Here is a 14,289-nt window from a genome sequence, read left to right as displayed (position 1 = left end):
AATTCATGACTAAATGAGATAGAGCAGTATAAGATGTAAAATGAATAATTTTGATTATATTAAATTAAAAAGCTTTTGAAAAAACAAAACTAATCTAACCGAGACCAGAAGGGAAACAACAAACTGGAAAAAAATCTTTATAACAAATATCTCTGATAAATGTCTAATTTCTCAAATTTATAAAGTACTAAGTCAAATTTTAAAAGAATACAAGCCATTCCCCAATTGACAAATGGTTAAAGGATATCAACAAGCAATTTTCAGCTGAAGAAATCAGTCATCAATAATCATATTAAAAATGTTCTAGGGAGGGCAGCTGGGTAGCTCAGTGGATTGATAGCCAGGCCTAGAGACAGGGGGTCCTAGGTTCAAATCCGGCCTCAGACACTTCCCAGCTGTGTGGCCCTGGGCAAGTCACTTGACCCCCATTGCCTACCCTTACCAATCTTCCACCTATAAGTCAATACACAGAAGTTAAGGGTTTAAAAATTAAAAAAAAAAAATGTTCTAGGGGCAGCTGGGTAGCTCAGTGGAGTGAGAGTCAGGCCTAGAGACAGGAGGTCCTAGGTTCAAACCCGGCCTCAGCCACTTCCCAGCTGTGTGACCCTGGGCAAGTCACTTGACCCCCATTGCCCACCCTTACCAATCTTCCACCTATGAGACAATACACCAAAGTACAAGGGTTTAAAAGAAAAAAAAATGTTCTAAATCATTCTTGATTAGAGAAATGCAAATTAAAACAATGCTGAGGTGCCATCTCACATCTATCAGATTGGCCAATATAGCAGTAAAGGAAAGTGACAAATGTTGGAGGGGATGTGGCAAAACTGGGACTCTAATGCATTGTTGGTGCAGATGTGAACTGATCCAACCATTCTGGAGGGCAATTTGGAACTATACCCAAAGGGCTATAAAATTGTGCATACTCTTTGATCCAGTAATATTGCTACTGTGTCCATATCCCAAAGAGATCATAAAAAAGGGGAAAGAACCTATTTCTACAAAAATATTTATAGATGCTCTTTTTGTGGTGGCAAAGAATTAGAAATTGAGGGGATGTCTACCAATTGGGGATTTCCTGAACAAACTGTAGCACATGTTGGTAATGGAATATTATTGTACTATAAGAAATGATAAGCAAGATGATTTCAGAAAAAAGCTGGAAAGATCTGCAGGAACTTATGCTTAGTGAAATAAGCAAAACTGGGAGAACATAGTATGTAATAATAACAATATTGGATGATGATTATCTGGGGAAACTTGGCTACTCTCAGCAGTGCAATAATCTGTAATAATCCTGAAAGACTTATGGCAGGGAATGCTTATCCACCTCCAGAGAAAGAACTGCTGGAATTGTATTTCACATCAGTGTATTTTTGGTTTTATTTTGGTGTTTGGATTATATATGACTTTGCTCTTACAAGAATGACCAATATGGAAGTGTGTTTTGCAAGACAATAAAAAGATGAGTCAAAAAAAAAACAAAAAAACTTTTCCCTGACCAAGGATCTTCTATCTTGTACTCCTCATGTAGCCTGAAGGAAGGTTGCTAGAGGCTGTAGAATGACTTCCATCTGTGCCATCACAATGGAATTTCCACCTCATGCTGCCAGATTGATCTCTCAATCTGGATGTGAAGAACCTTGGAAGATAAGCAACCTTCCCTTTGACCTTAAGAAGCCTTCTGTCTCTTGCTGTGTCAGTACCTTGAGGGAAAAGGAAAAGTCAGAGGGGAGTGAGACTTCAAACTCCTTCTGTGCAGGTAAGATGTCCATCTTGTGCTATGCAGTCTCCTACCTAATTTCCAGCCTCTGGAAGAAAAAACAGAGAAAGTAGGTCTCCCTCCTAACCATCTCCAAATTTATGTTGTCTCCAGCCCCAGATCCATCTTGATGAACTCCAGTTTCCTCTGAAAAGAGTGTTACCTTCTACTCAACGATGAACATTCATACTCTACACATCCCAGTGATTCTAAACCTCTGTAGATGATTATACAAACTCCATTCCCCACCTCCCACCATCTGGTTCCTTTTCCTCATCCTCCTCAATCTTCCTACTCCAAAATTCTAATCAAATGCCATCCACACCCTTCCACTATGTCCTTTGGAATTCCTGTTCCATAAGCAACAGACTTCCCCTCATCCCAAACATTTTCTTATCTCATTTTTTTTTCCATTTTCTAACTGTCACTGAAACCTGATACTGCCTTCTGGCCACCCTTTCCAGTACTACCTGCACCTTCACTCATTCTCCTCAACTCACTAGTCAAGGTAAGTGAGTTGGAATACTCCTTGCTCCCCATTGCCAATTCCAGGTTTCAAAGGAGGAGAAGTTATTGAGTGATAGAGGAATCCTTTGAGGTTCAATTTATATCTTTTGTTATTTTTCAGTCATTTCGGTTGTGTCCAACTCTTTGTGATCTCTTTTGGGATTATCTTGGCAAAGATAATACAGCACTTAGCCACCTAGTTGCCCCCAGTCTATATTCACCACCCAATCAAAATTCTTTTTGCTGCTACCTATAGATTTTTGGAGTAATCTTCCTTCTTTCTTCAATGAGTTCAGGACCTAGCTCATAATTTTTCTTTTTTCTCCCTCTCCAGTCCTCATATTTAAGGATTTCAAAATATATATTGACTATATTAAACACTTTAACCACTCATTTCCTCAATCTGCTCACTTTCAGTTACCTGCTCATCTACCCCACCTTAGCCACACACAAAAATGTTCCTACTCTTGCTCTTACTATTGCCTACAAATGCACCACCTCTATGTTCAAGACTTCCCAAATCTCCTTTTCCATCCTAAATCCCTTTACCTTCCCCTACCAAATTCTACTTTTTTGCCCATATCATGACCTTTGATGCCTTGACCCCTCAATTCTTTTCCAGGCATTAGTCACTCACCTTCTCCCCAAATTACCCCATTGGTGAACCACTTCAACTCTATATTATCCTTCTCTTGGATGCCTAGTTCCTTTATCATATCCTTGATTGTGTCTTGCCCGAAACTTAGCATTGGATTAAGTTCACCTTCTGCCATCTTCACTCATACACATATGCAAGTGAAGGAAGAGAAAATCATTTAACCATTCTGATACCATCCATTGCAAATTTGTGTTATACAACCTCAATATGATCCTTACTGCAACTAGTGATCTACCATATATTCATTATCAAATCATTACCCCACTGCCCATAGATTTTCCAAACCTTTTCATCTCTCCTCAGAACTCCCATAATTCCCTCACCCCTGCTCTCTCAGTTGAGGACCTTGCCTATCTATATCTTACAGAAAAAACTAAGGCTATTTTCCATGAACTTCCTCCTCTTTCTTCTTCATATCACGCATACACCTCCTGCTACTATCTTCTACTTCATCCCTATCTCATATAAAAAGGTGAACTTTCTTATTAAAGGAAACCTTTCTACTAGCACAAGCAATGCCATTCCATTCTGTCTCCTATAACAGAATGCCCTATCTGCCATCACCATTTTATTACTTATTTTCAATCTCTCCCTGGCTCCTTTCCCATTGCCTACATACATCACCATGTCTCTCTCAAATTAAATAAAAAACCCTCACTTGATGCTTTCATCCCCACTACGTATCATCCTACATTTCTTCCACCCTCTGTGACTAAATTCCTTGAACAAGTCATCTACAATAAATGCTTCCACTTTTTCATCTATTCTCTTCTTAATCCTTTATAACCCAGCCTCTAACATCATGATTCCACTGAAATTATTTCTCTTCAAAGTTATCAATGATCTTTTAGTTGCCATATTCAATGGTCTCTTCTCAATCTGCATCCTCCTCAACCTCTCTTCAGTCTTTGACATTGTTGATCACCCTCTTTTCCTTGATACTCTCTTCTTTCTAGGTTTCTATGATACCACTTTTTCTTGGTTTGCCTTTTATTTGTCAAACCACTGCTCCTTCTAAGTATCCTCTGATGGATCCTCTTCCAGATCATACTTTCTAAATGGAGGTTTTCCACAGGGTTCTGTTTTTGGCTCTCTTCTCTTACCATATGACTTCACTTGGTGACCTTATAAGCTCCTTAGAAATTTAAAATACCATCTCTTTGCTGACAATTCTTAATTGTACCTATCTTTTAGTAACCCCTTTGGTGACTCTAATCTTGCATGACCAACTTCCTCCTTGACATCTCAAATTGGATGTCTCATAGACATCTTAAACTCATCTTCCTCCTTAAGCTCTCCCCCACCTAAATTCCTTATTACTATAGTAGGGGACATAAACCTCCCTGTTCCTCAGGTTCCCAACCTAGGTGTCAACCTCAATTTATCACTTTTACCTTTCTAATCCAATCTTTTGCCAAGGTGTGTTATTTTTATCTTTGCCACATCTTTCAAATATGCTCCTTTCACTTGCCTGACACTGCTACTATGCTGGTGTACGATATTATTATTTCATGCTTAGACTATTATAATAACTTATTGGTGCACCTGCCTGCCTCAAATCTTTCCCAACTTTGATATATCCACTTAGCCACCAAAGTGGTTTTCCTAAAGCATAGATCCAACCACTTCTCCCAAAGCCCCTTATTCAAGAAACTGCAGTGGCTCCCTATCACTTCCAGGATCAATTACAAAGTCTATCTGGCATCGAAAACTCTTTATAACTTTGCCTCTTCCTACATCTCCAGTCGTCTCATACTTTACTCCTCACCACATACTCCTTGATTCTCTGATCTAGTGACATTCTCCAGGCTGTTCTATGAATAAGATACTCCATATCTCTTGACTCTGGGCATTTTCTTTGGCTGTCCCCCATGTCTCAAATATTCTCCCTACTTGTCTCTCTGTCTCCTGGCTTACCTGGCTTCCTTTAAGTCCTCAATAAAACTCCACCTTCTGCAGGAAATCTCTCCCAATCCTTCTTAATTCTAGAGTCTTCCTTCTGTTATTTATATTGCTTGTTTATACATATTTGTTTCCTTGCTGTATCTGCCATTAAGCTGTGAGTTTCTTGAGGGTAGGTGCTGTCTTTTGCCTCTTCTTATACTCCCTGCATTTAGCGTAATGCTTGACACATAAGGAGGCCCTTAATAAAAATTTATTTACTGACTATATAAATCAGAATTATTATTATTTATTGATATAAGTATAGTTGATTATAACTTCAAGCATTTGAGTGATTTTATTAGTAATCTAATTTTTCACTTTCCTGTTGGCAACTACACACATTTGTAGCTATATGCAGTAGAGAAAAAAAAATGATAGTTATAATGCATGCAAGTTTATAGAGAGGCTGGTGTCCTAATAAGCACTTCACTAGTCTTATTCACCTTAACTTATAAAGAGCTCCCAGTGCACTCACTGCATATTTTCATTACTTGTCTTTAAAATACAAGTTTTGTTTTATAATTATGCCCCCAAAGTGTAGTGCCAAGTCCCTTGAGCTATAAGTCCAAGTGTGATGTTAGTGATGTGGCATGGTAAGAAAATAAAGGTAACAGATAAACCTCAAGCCAGAATGTCTGCAAATTGCATTCAGCCACAAAAGATTACAGTTTTTGGTGGTCCTGGGAAACTAGTCTCCTATTTCCCATAGATTTAATATAACAACATTTGTGCTTTTTACTTTTGTGCCATTTTCTAGAAATAACCATGTTACTTTTTATGTTAATAGTAGTATGTGACTTATTATTGTAACACTACTAATTACTGATATGAGTAGTGATGACAATAATTATTACTAATAATTCACATCTACATAGTACCTCCAATTAAAACATCTGTTTTATAACTCAATTTATTTCAGCAAGCATTTATTAAGCACAGGTGTAGACAATGGGAAGGGCATGAATTTTTAAGTCAGCAGGCTTGGATTCATATTTTACCTCTGGTGCTTACAATCTATGACTTTGAGTAAGTCAATTAACCTTTCTGGGCCTCTGTTTCCTCAACTGTAAAATAAGATTAAGTCAGACTTTTGATGGATGATGAAGCCTTGATTTATGATCCTAGATGTAATATCCTACGTTAGGCACTTGGGATGCAAAGGCAAAAACAGTTCCTACTCTCAAGGAATTTATATTCTTCTTGGGGACAGTAGGTTATACCAGTGAGACAGATAAATAAATAAAACTTGAGGAGAGTGAGAGTAGGAAGGAGAAGAGGGCAGATCAAGAAATGCTCACCAAAAGAGAGAGCATTGGAGATGGGCCTTGAAGGAAGTGAGGAATTCTAAGAAATGGTAGAACATGTGCACTACAGATATTAAGGACTGCTTGTTCAAAGGAATAGAGATGGGAGAGAGAATTCCAAATTTGCTTAACATTTAATAGGCCAGTTTGGCTGGAATGTGTGGTACGTGAGATCAACTAATGTGAACTTAACTTGAAAAGTTAGGCCATAATAAGGTTGTGATTCATTGCCAAGCCAAGGAGTTGGTATTTCATTTTTGAGGCAATAAGAGTTCCTAAAACTTCTTGAAGTACCCATGGAAGCACTGCCTAAAATATCATAAAGACCAAAAAAAAAAAAAAAAAAAAAAAAAAAAAAAGAAAAGAGTTCCTGCTCTCAAGGAAGGAGTTCATCGTCTAATGGAGGAGATAATATGCAAACAATTCTGTACAAACAGGATATATGCAGCTGAGTAGGAGATAATAAGAACATTTCTAAGATTAAGGAGAACTGGGAAAGGCTTCTTGCAGAAGTGGGTCTTCACCTGAGACCTGAAGGGAAAGATAGGGAGATGGATAGTTCCAAGCATCAAGTAACAGCTAGTGAAAATTCACAGCCAGGAGAAGTAGAGTGTTGTGTACAAAGAATAGCAAGGAAATTGGTGTTAATGGAAAACAGATTTACATGATGTTGGGAAGAAGTTTTCTGAGGAAAGACACTGAGTTCTGTTTTGGACATACTGAGTTTAAGATGTTTGAGATATACAGTTTGAAATATCAAGTAGGAAGTTGGAGATATGACACTGAAGGTCAAGAGAGATGTTAGGGTTCAACAAATTCATCTGGAATCATCTGCATAGAGATGATAAATGAATCCATGGAAACTAATAAGATCACTCATAATTATGAGGGGAGAGCTGGCTGATGAACCAGAAAAGAAAAAAGAGAGGGAAGAGCAAGAAGGAAGGACAAGAAACAGGAGAGAGCAGAATTTTGAAAGCTGAGAGAAAAGTACATACAGGGAGTAATTACAACCACCCAATGATACAAATTTTTTTTTCACTCCCGTTACAAATGAGGAAACTAGCTCAGATAGGAAAGGATGTGGTTTCAAGTCTTATGAAGAGATCAAGATGGGACCCAAAGCCTATGACTCCAAACCAAAGAGTGTATGTTTGTAATATTGAGTTTTTCATGTAAATAAAAGTTCAAATTTATATAATTTACTTAATTTATCATGTTAAAGCCCAATTACCTAAGATGTTTTTAATGAAAAAAATCACAAAGGATTTCCCTTGAGATGTGTATGAACTGATGCAGAACAAAGTGAATAGAACCAGAAGAGCAAATTTTTATAATAAAAATACTATTGTAAAGACCACAACCCGAACGATTTAAGAATTCTGATCAATGCAATAATCAGTTATGATTTCAGAGGATTCATGATGTAGCATGCTATATAACTCATAACAAAAAGGGAAATGTACACAAAGGTGATGGGCTCAGAGTGCAGACACACATTTTTTTTAACATGCTCAATGTGGGAATTTGTTAAGCTTAAACATTTATATGAATCATAAGGATTAATCTTTCTTTGTCGATGATAGGGGAGGGATAGGGTAAGGGTGGAGAAAAGTGGGAGAGAAAGTTGGATTTTTGCTACTTAAAAAAACTTTTTAATAAAAAGAAAACTTTCCCTATAACATCCTATTTCATCATATGTCCCCAGCACATAGCACAAGTGCTTGACGTGTAAGTAGTATGATATTATTATCTTTGTTTCATAGGTAAGGAGGCCTTTTCTAGTGGTATATTCTCAGTATCATCAGGGTCTAGTTCCAGGATTTTTCTACTAGTTCCTGATGCCTCCTGTGTAAATGACCCAACATCTATAGAGCATTATTGGGCTATAACTTTGAGCTGGTAAATATGTCTACACTGCCTACAATTTACCAGCTATTCTCAGAACCTATATAAAAAGTGCAATTTCTACCTGAATGCAATTATTCTGTGTTTTGAATTAATCCAAGCATTTGCTAACAGGAACTGCAATTTACCAATATCTAGCTGTGAAGTCCTGCTAAGAAGAAAAACTAGAGAAAAAAATTAAAATGGAAGCCTTTTGTTCACTTGCTCTCAAACCACACACACACACACACACACACACACACACACACACACACACACACAAAATCTACAATCCAACACAGAGAACTAAAGATTCTTGAAATTAAAGAGAAAAGATGATCTAGTTGTACCGGTGCTGGTTTATTTGACAGAAAAACTAGTTTTTTTGAGAGACTGAAAAATGTTGCTTTCTTTCTCTTTTAATAAGCAATCATTGATTAGGGCTTGCCAGTTCTTTCAGGAAGCCATCTTTGATCATAGATAATAAGTGGGAGTATAATCATTGAAAACTAGGACTTCTCATGACAAATCCAGAGCAAGTCCAGAGACTGTCAAAGAACAGAATTACACTCTGTATGAGGATCTCTGAAAAAAATCAGAGATATTTACCCTAGGGCAGCTACATGGCACAGGGGATGGAGTGCTTGGCCTGGAGTCAAGCCAGTTCATCTTCCTAAGTTCAAATTCAGTCTCAGATATACTAGCTGTGTGATTCTGGGTATGCCACTTAACCCTGTTTGCCTCAGTTTTCTCACTTGTAAAATTAGCTGGAGAAAGAAATGATAAACCATTCTGTTATCTCTGGCAAGAAAATTCCCAATGGGGTCACAAAGAGTCAGACACAAATGAAAAGGCTGAGTAACAAGAGGGAAAAAAGATGCAGGTGGGGCATTATAGCTGTCTCCAAATATCTGAAGGGCTGTCATAGGAAAGAGGGATTAGACATGTTGTTTGGCACCAGAGTAGGTAGCTAGGAGGAATAGCTATAAATTACAGAAGGCAAGACTTCAGCTTTCTATGTTCCCAAAGTAGAATAGGCGACATCAGAAGGTAATAGGTTCACTATTCCTGAAGGTCTTGACTCTGACACTATGTAGCTTCTTGCCAGAAAAGCAGTAGAAGATATCCTTGCTTAAGCAGGAGCTGTGCTAGCTAAAGTCTTTTTCAACCTTAAGATTCCATTATTCTAGTGTCTAGTATTCCAAGCTTCTCCCTGAAACAAAGATCTACCTTCTTAACATTAATATTCTTGTAAAGATATAACTTGTGAGTCATAGATTATCAATCTCTGAAGAATTCAAGTTGCAAATCACTCATTTGGAAATCAGACACCTGAACATAAATTGTATAAAAAGTTATCAACAAAGTATGCAATCATCAAAGGAGATGAGTCAGTCACATTGTGAGGGCAAAGGATAACTAACAGAGGAGGAGCCAATATACTCCACTGGTTACCTTACAATAAGAACAGATTGAAAAGTCCTCTACTTGGAACCCCTTGGGGGGAACTGAGGGAAGATACAGACAAGTGTTCTACAACAAGCAAAGGTGTGAACAGGTTAAGTTCTATTCCATTGGAAAGAACACCCAAATTGACACAGTTATAGACGCACTACAATCACACTCTATAGATTTTATTTCATACCCATTAAATACATTTAAAGGTCTTTTCTCCAAACCTAGGTTTACGTGAACTCTCAACTTTAAGCACAATCTTATAATTAGTGATGGGAAAGAGACCCAATTTATTCTGAGAACCCTGTGGAATTAATCATATATTACTTGGGAGCACTGAGGGGCCCTGGGGTTTTGTTCCCGTGTGTACCTCCTACACCTATCATTGCTAAGAATAGATTAATGCAAAAAGCCAAATTCAAATATTTCAGGAGGGGTGTGGAAAAACCATAATATAAGAAGGGTAGGAAAGAAAGGATAGGAAGAAAGAACATAAGAAAGTACTTTAACACTCAAGAATAAAATTTTAATTAAAACTCCTACCCCCTCAGTATTAAACGGATCATTTGAACATTGGAATACCAAGTTGAGGGAATTACATGAGCACATATTAGCACATATCTTAGAAATAAAAAGGGATCCAAGGGAAAATATCATCATGGAACATGTAATTTTTGAAATTGGAAGGGACTTCATAAAACAGGATGTTAGAGCCAAAAAAGAACTTTAAAAAATAGAATGTTAGAGCTAAAGACACCTAAAAATACAGAATGTAAGAAAACAAAGCACAGAATGTTAGTGTGACCTTAAAGGTCACAGAATTCAATCAATCAGAATTGGAACAGACTTCAAAGGTTACCTAGACCAATCCATACTTGAATCAGAATTCTTTGGTCATTCAGCCTCAATTGAAGTACCCTCAGTTGACAACCTTCTAAAGCAGTTCCTTCACTTTTGTACTCCTCTTATGGTCAGGAAGTTTTTTCCTTTCATCAAACCTAATTTACCTTGGCCACATCCTCCCACAGCTCCTGGTTTTGTCTTCTGGGGATAAGCAAAACAATAAAACCCCTCTTTGAGATGATAGCCCTTCAAATAAATTGAGTCAGCCTCTAAGTCTTCTCTTCTCCAAGGTTAAACATTCCAAGTGCATTCAAATGATCTCTGGGTGGCACCTAGCCACCTTCCTATGAACAAGTTGTGCTTCTTCCTTCTAAAATGAGGTCCCCATCAGGGAACAGAGCACACCAGACAGGATGTGCCCAGGGAAGAGCATAGCAGGACAATCCCCTTACTAGTTCTGGTCACTGCTTCTATTAATTCACTGTAAGACTGAATTAATTTATTTTATTTTATTTTTTGCTTCTGTGCCACACTCATTTTATTGCTGAGGAAACAGAAGCCCAGAAGTGACTCAAAGTCATACAATTTGTCTGTGCCATAGACAAGACCATGGCCCAAGGACTCCTGTCTCACAAGTCAGTGTATTCCTATATCCCCTTACTGCAACTCTGCTTTTCATGAATTATTTAGATAGGCTAACAATTACAAGACAACTTCAGAATATCACTGATTTTTTTTATAAAGAATGCTAGTGTAATTTCCTTAAAAAGCAGCTCTTTCTCTTCAGGTACTCATATGGCTTAGGTAACATTATTTTCATATTTTTTGACATCGTAGGATTTTTGTACATCTGCTGAAATGGCATCTATTAGAGATGAAGCCAATATAGAGAAAATATAATCGTCAAGACCATGTTTTCTTTCAAGGAATTCAAATTTGAATTCAACAAACGTGTATTGACTACCTAATAGATATGGACCACTACACTAGGCACTGGGGAAATTACAAAATTTGAGAAACAAGATAGCACTTTTCATCAGGGAGCTTACAAGCTGGTAGGACAATAAAAAACTTTTCTGATGACCACGAAGTTGATAATCTTCAAATATAAGTCCTTATTCACCAATGGCCAAGTTTGGGATTTTTGTTCATAGAAATGAATAATGACATACTATGTTTATGGGAGAAAGTACCTGCAATTCTCCCTATTCTCCCTATACAGTTACCTTTATCCAGGATTAGTCTCTTCTTACATGACAAAAATGCATTTTAAAATTAAAGGAAGTATGAGCATGAATAAGAAGGAGAAAGAAAGGAGGCAGAAGGAGAAAGAAAGGCAGAGCAAGGCAGTGGGGAGGAGCAATGGGGCAGAGAAGAAAGAAGAGTAGAAGAAAAAATTTTCACATACAAGCAAAGGCAAGTAAGGGAGGAGGGAAGGGGAAATTTATTGGAAGGTTATTACATTGTAAGGCTGCACTAGATGTTCTCCAAGGAGTTTTCCAGTGCTAACGTTTTTTATAGTATTTAAGGTTTGGAAAGCACTTTTACATATTTTATCTCATTTGGTCCTCCATAACAATTCTGAGAGGTAGTTGCTGTTATTATTCCCATTTTGTAGATGAGGAAACTGAGAATAAGGGAAGTGAAGTGACTTGTTCAGAGTATTATAGCTATTAAGTGTCTGAGCCAGAAAGTGAACTTATTTTCCTGATTTACATTGTTCCATCTACTACACCACCTACTTGTTACCTAAGGGAACATTTAATTAATATTAAAAATATCTACTAGGCTAGTGATAAATGAAGCCTCTACCCCATATGACCTGTTTTCAAGTTGTAAGAAATCACAATTCATATTTCATTCTCAACAACAATTTTGAGAGTCATAAAAATGGTTAAAAAGTCTCCTCATGGTTTAGCTTTTTCTAAACTTTTACGAACATCTGCCACATTCATTTTGAAGTTTAAAAAATTCTGGCACATATGCAAAGGCATAATAAGGTGCCTATAGCTTTTGAGAAGAATTAACAAGACAGTCAAAAATAAGTCTTTTTAAATCCTTTGCTGAATTGCTAGTGAGAATGACAGTGTAAGAGAGGATGAATCTTCTCTCTTTATGCTTTCTGGGGAATAGCAACAAAAACCTTCATTCATTCATTCAACAACAATTTACCAAGCACCTATAATGTGCAATGAATAATGAGGTTAGATATGCAAAAATAAAATAAGGAATGATCCCTTGCCCTCAAGAAGCTTAGCTAATACAATACAGAACATGATAAATATGTATAACAATTACAATGTGTAAGGCTCAAAAGACAGAGAGATCAACTCCAAATGGAAACACTAGGGAAGACTTCCCCAAAGGAGGCAGTGTTCAAAAAGGGCTTTGGAGGATGGATAGGAATTGACAAGAGGAAGAGGGCATTGTGGGGGTTGGGTTTAGATTCCAAATATACAAAAATACACACAGGGAGGAAAAAAAATACATGTCAGTGAGTGAATCCACTTCAGCTGGAAACTCAAGTATGTTAAAGGGAATAAGGGGCAATAATATTAAAGAGATGGTTGGAGCCAGATTGTATGAAGTTGTAAAGAGATTCACGGAATGTTTTAAGTGGATGGGATCATAAGAATCATCTAATCCAACTCTCTCTTTTTAGAGATGAGGCAACTGAAGCCAGAGAGATAGGGACATGTAACTTGTCTAAGTTCATACATTTTGTGAGTGGCAGAGATTGGGATGTTTTTTTCCTACTATGCCATTCTATCCCTCTAAAAGACATAGAGGAGATAAGTCTTTTGCCTTTGGATATCTATCTTGTAGCAGAGAGATTAAAATTGTTCTTCTTGGCCCCAATGGTAGACTAGGAAGTAATGTGTTTAGCAAATTTTAAGGAGGTATATTTCAGCTTAATAATTTAGCAACAAGAGCAGCCCACAGACAGAAAGACCTCCGTTGGGTTGTCCAGTGGTAGATGTCTTCTGAACAAAGCCCAGATATTTTATTGGGAAATTAGAGAGGATTCTTGCTCAGAGAGGGGTTTCACTGCTAGATGCACTCTGGGGTCTTTTTTAGCTCTGAGATTCAGTGATTCATCATTGTGTAGTGGAAAGAAAATATTAGACTTAGAATCAAGAGACTTCAGTTTGAAGAGCAACTCTGCTGTTTACTGTTTATGTAACCAGAGATAAATGACTTCGATCTGTGGGCCTTAATTTTCTCATTTGGAAAATGAACGGGTTGGATTAGATGAATCCTAAGATCTCATCAAATACTAAATCTTATGACCAGAGGGTGTCTTCTAAATTCTTTAATTTTTAATGTTCTTTTTCACTCAAATTCTTAATGGCATTCTTTCTACTGTAGCTTTGATTCTACCTGAGCTCTTAGAAATCAAAAGACAGAAAAGAAAAAAAGTTCAATACCATACAATCTGAATACATAATCTGTGACAGTCCATAAACCCTACACTTTATATACCCAGGGCTGGGTGATGACAGAAAGGCAGAGTTAACAGAATGTGGGAGCCACATGGCCAGCCTGTCAATTTAGAAATTGGAGCAGATTTTTAATGGTCTATTTTGATCGAGATTCTCAATGTCAAACCAACAGGTTTTCCGATAACCAATTCTTTTCGTTTCGTAAGCACAATAGCACTGTGTGCAACAAATAGTGAAGAAGCAGGTGGTCCCAGTTGACCTACAGTGAATTGAACAGAAAAGAAGAGGCCACATTTCCTTCAAGACAAGAAAAGCTTTACCACTGGGAGAAGCAGTTTCCTATTCTCCCCTCCCCCGAAAACTCATCTCCTCTGTGAAAAAAGGCAAGCTTGGAACTTTGCTCTCAGAGACTATATACAGCAAAAAGAACTCCATGGGCATGCAATGTCTCTGCCCAAATGATACAAGTGCTGAAGCTGAGGGGCT

The 14,289-nt window shown here is 37.4% G+C and overlaps 1 protein-coding gene across 1 annotated transcript in view; it reads right to left on the bottom strand.

Annotated features, from left to right (window-relative positions):
• DENND1A (DENN domain containing 1A) overlaps positions 1-14,289 on the bottom strand; it is a 667,138-nt gene that overhangs the window by 272,612 nt on the left and 380,237 nt on the right. The window lies entirely within an intron of this gene.

This window comes from Gracilinanus agilis, chromosome 2 (genome assembly GCF_016433145.1).
Source record: "Gracilinanus agilis isolate LMUSP501 chromosome 2, AgileGrace, whole genome shotgun sequence".
Classification (NCBI taxonomy): Eukaryota; Metazoa; Chordata; class Mammalia; order Didelphimorphia; family Didelphidae; genus Gracilinanus; species Gracilinanus agilis.
This window is presented reverse-complemented; position numbering and strand designations above follow the sequence as displayed.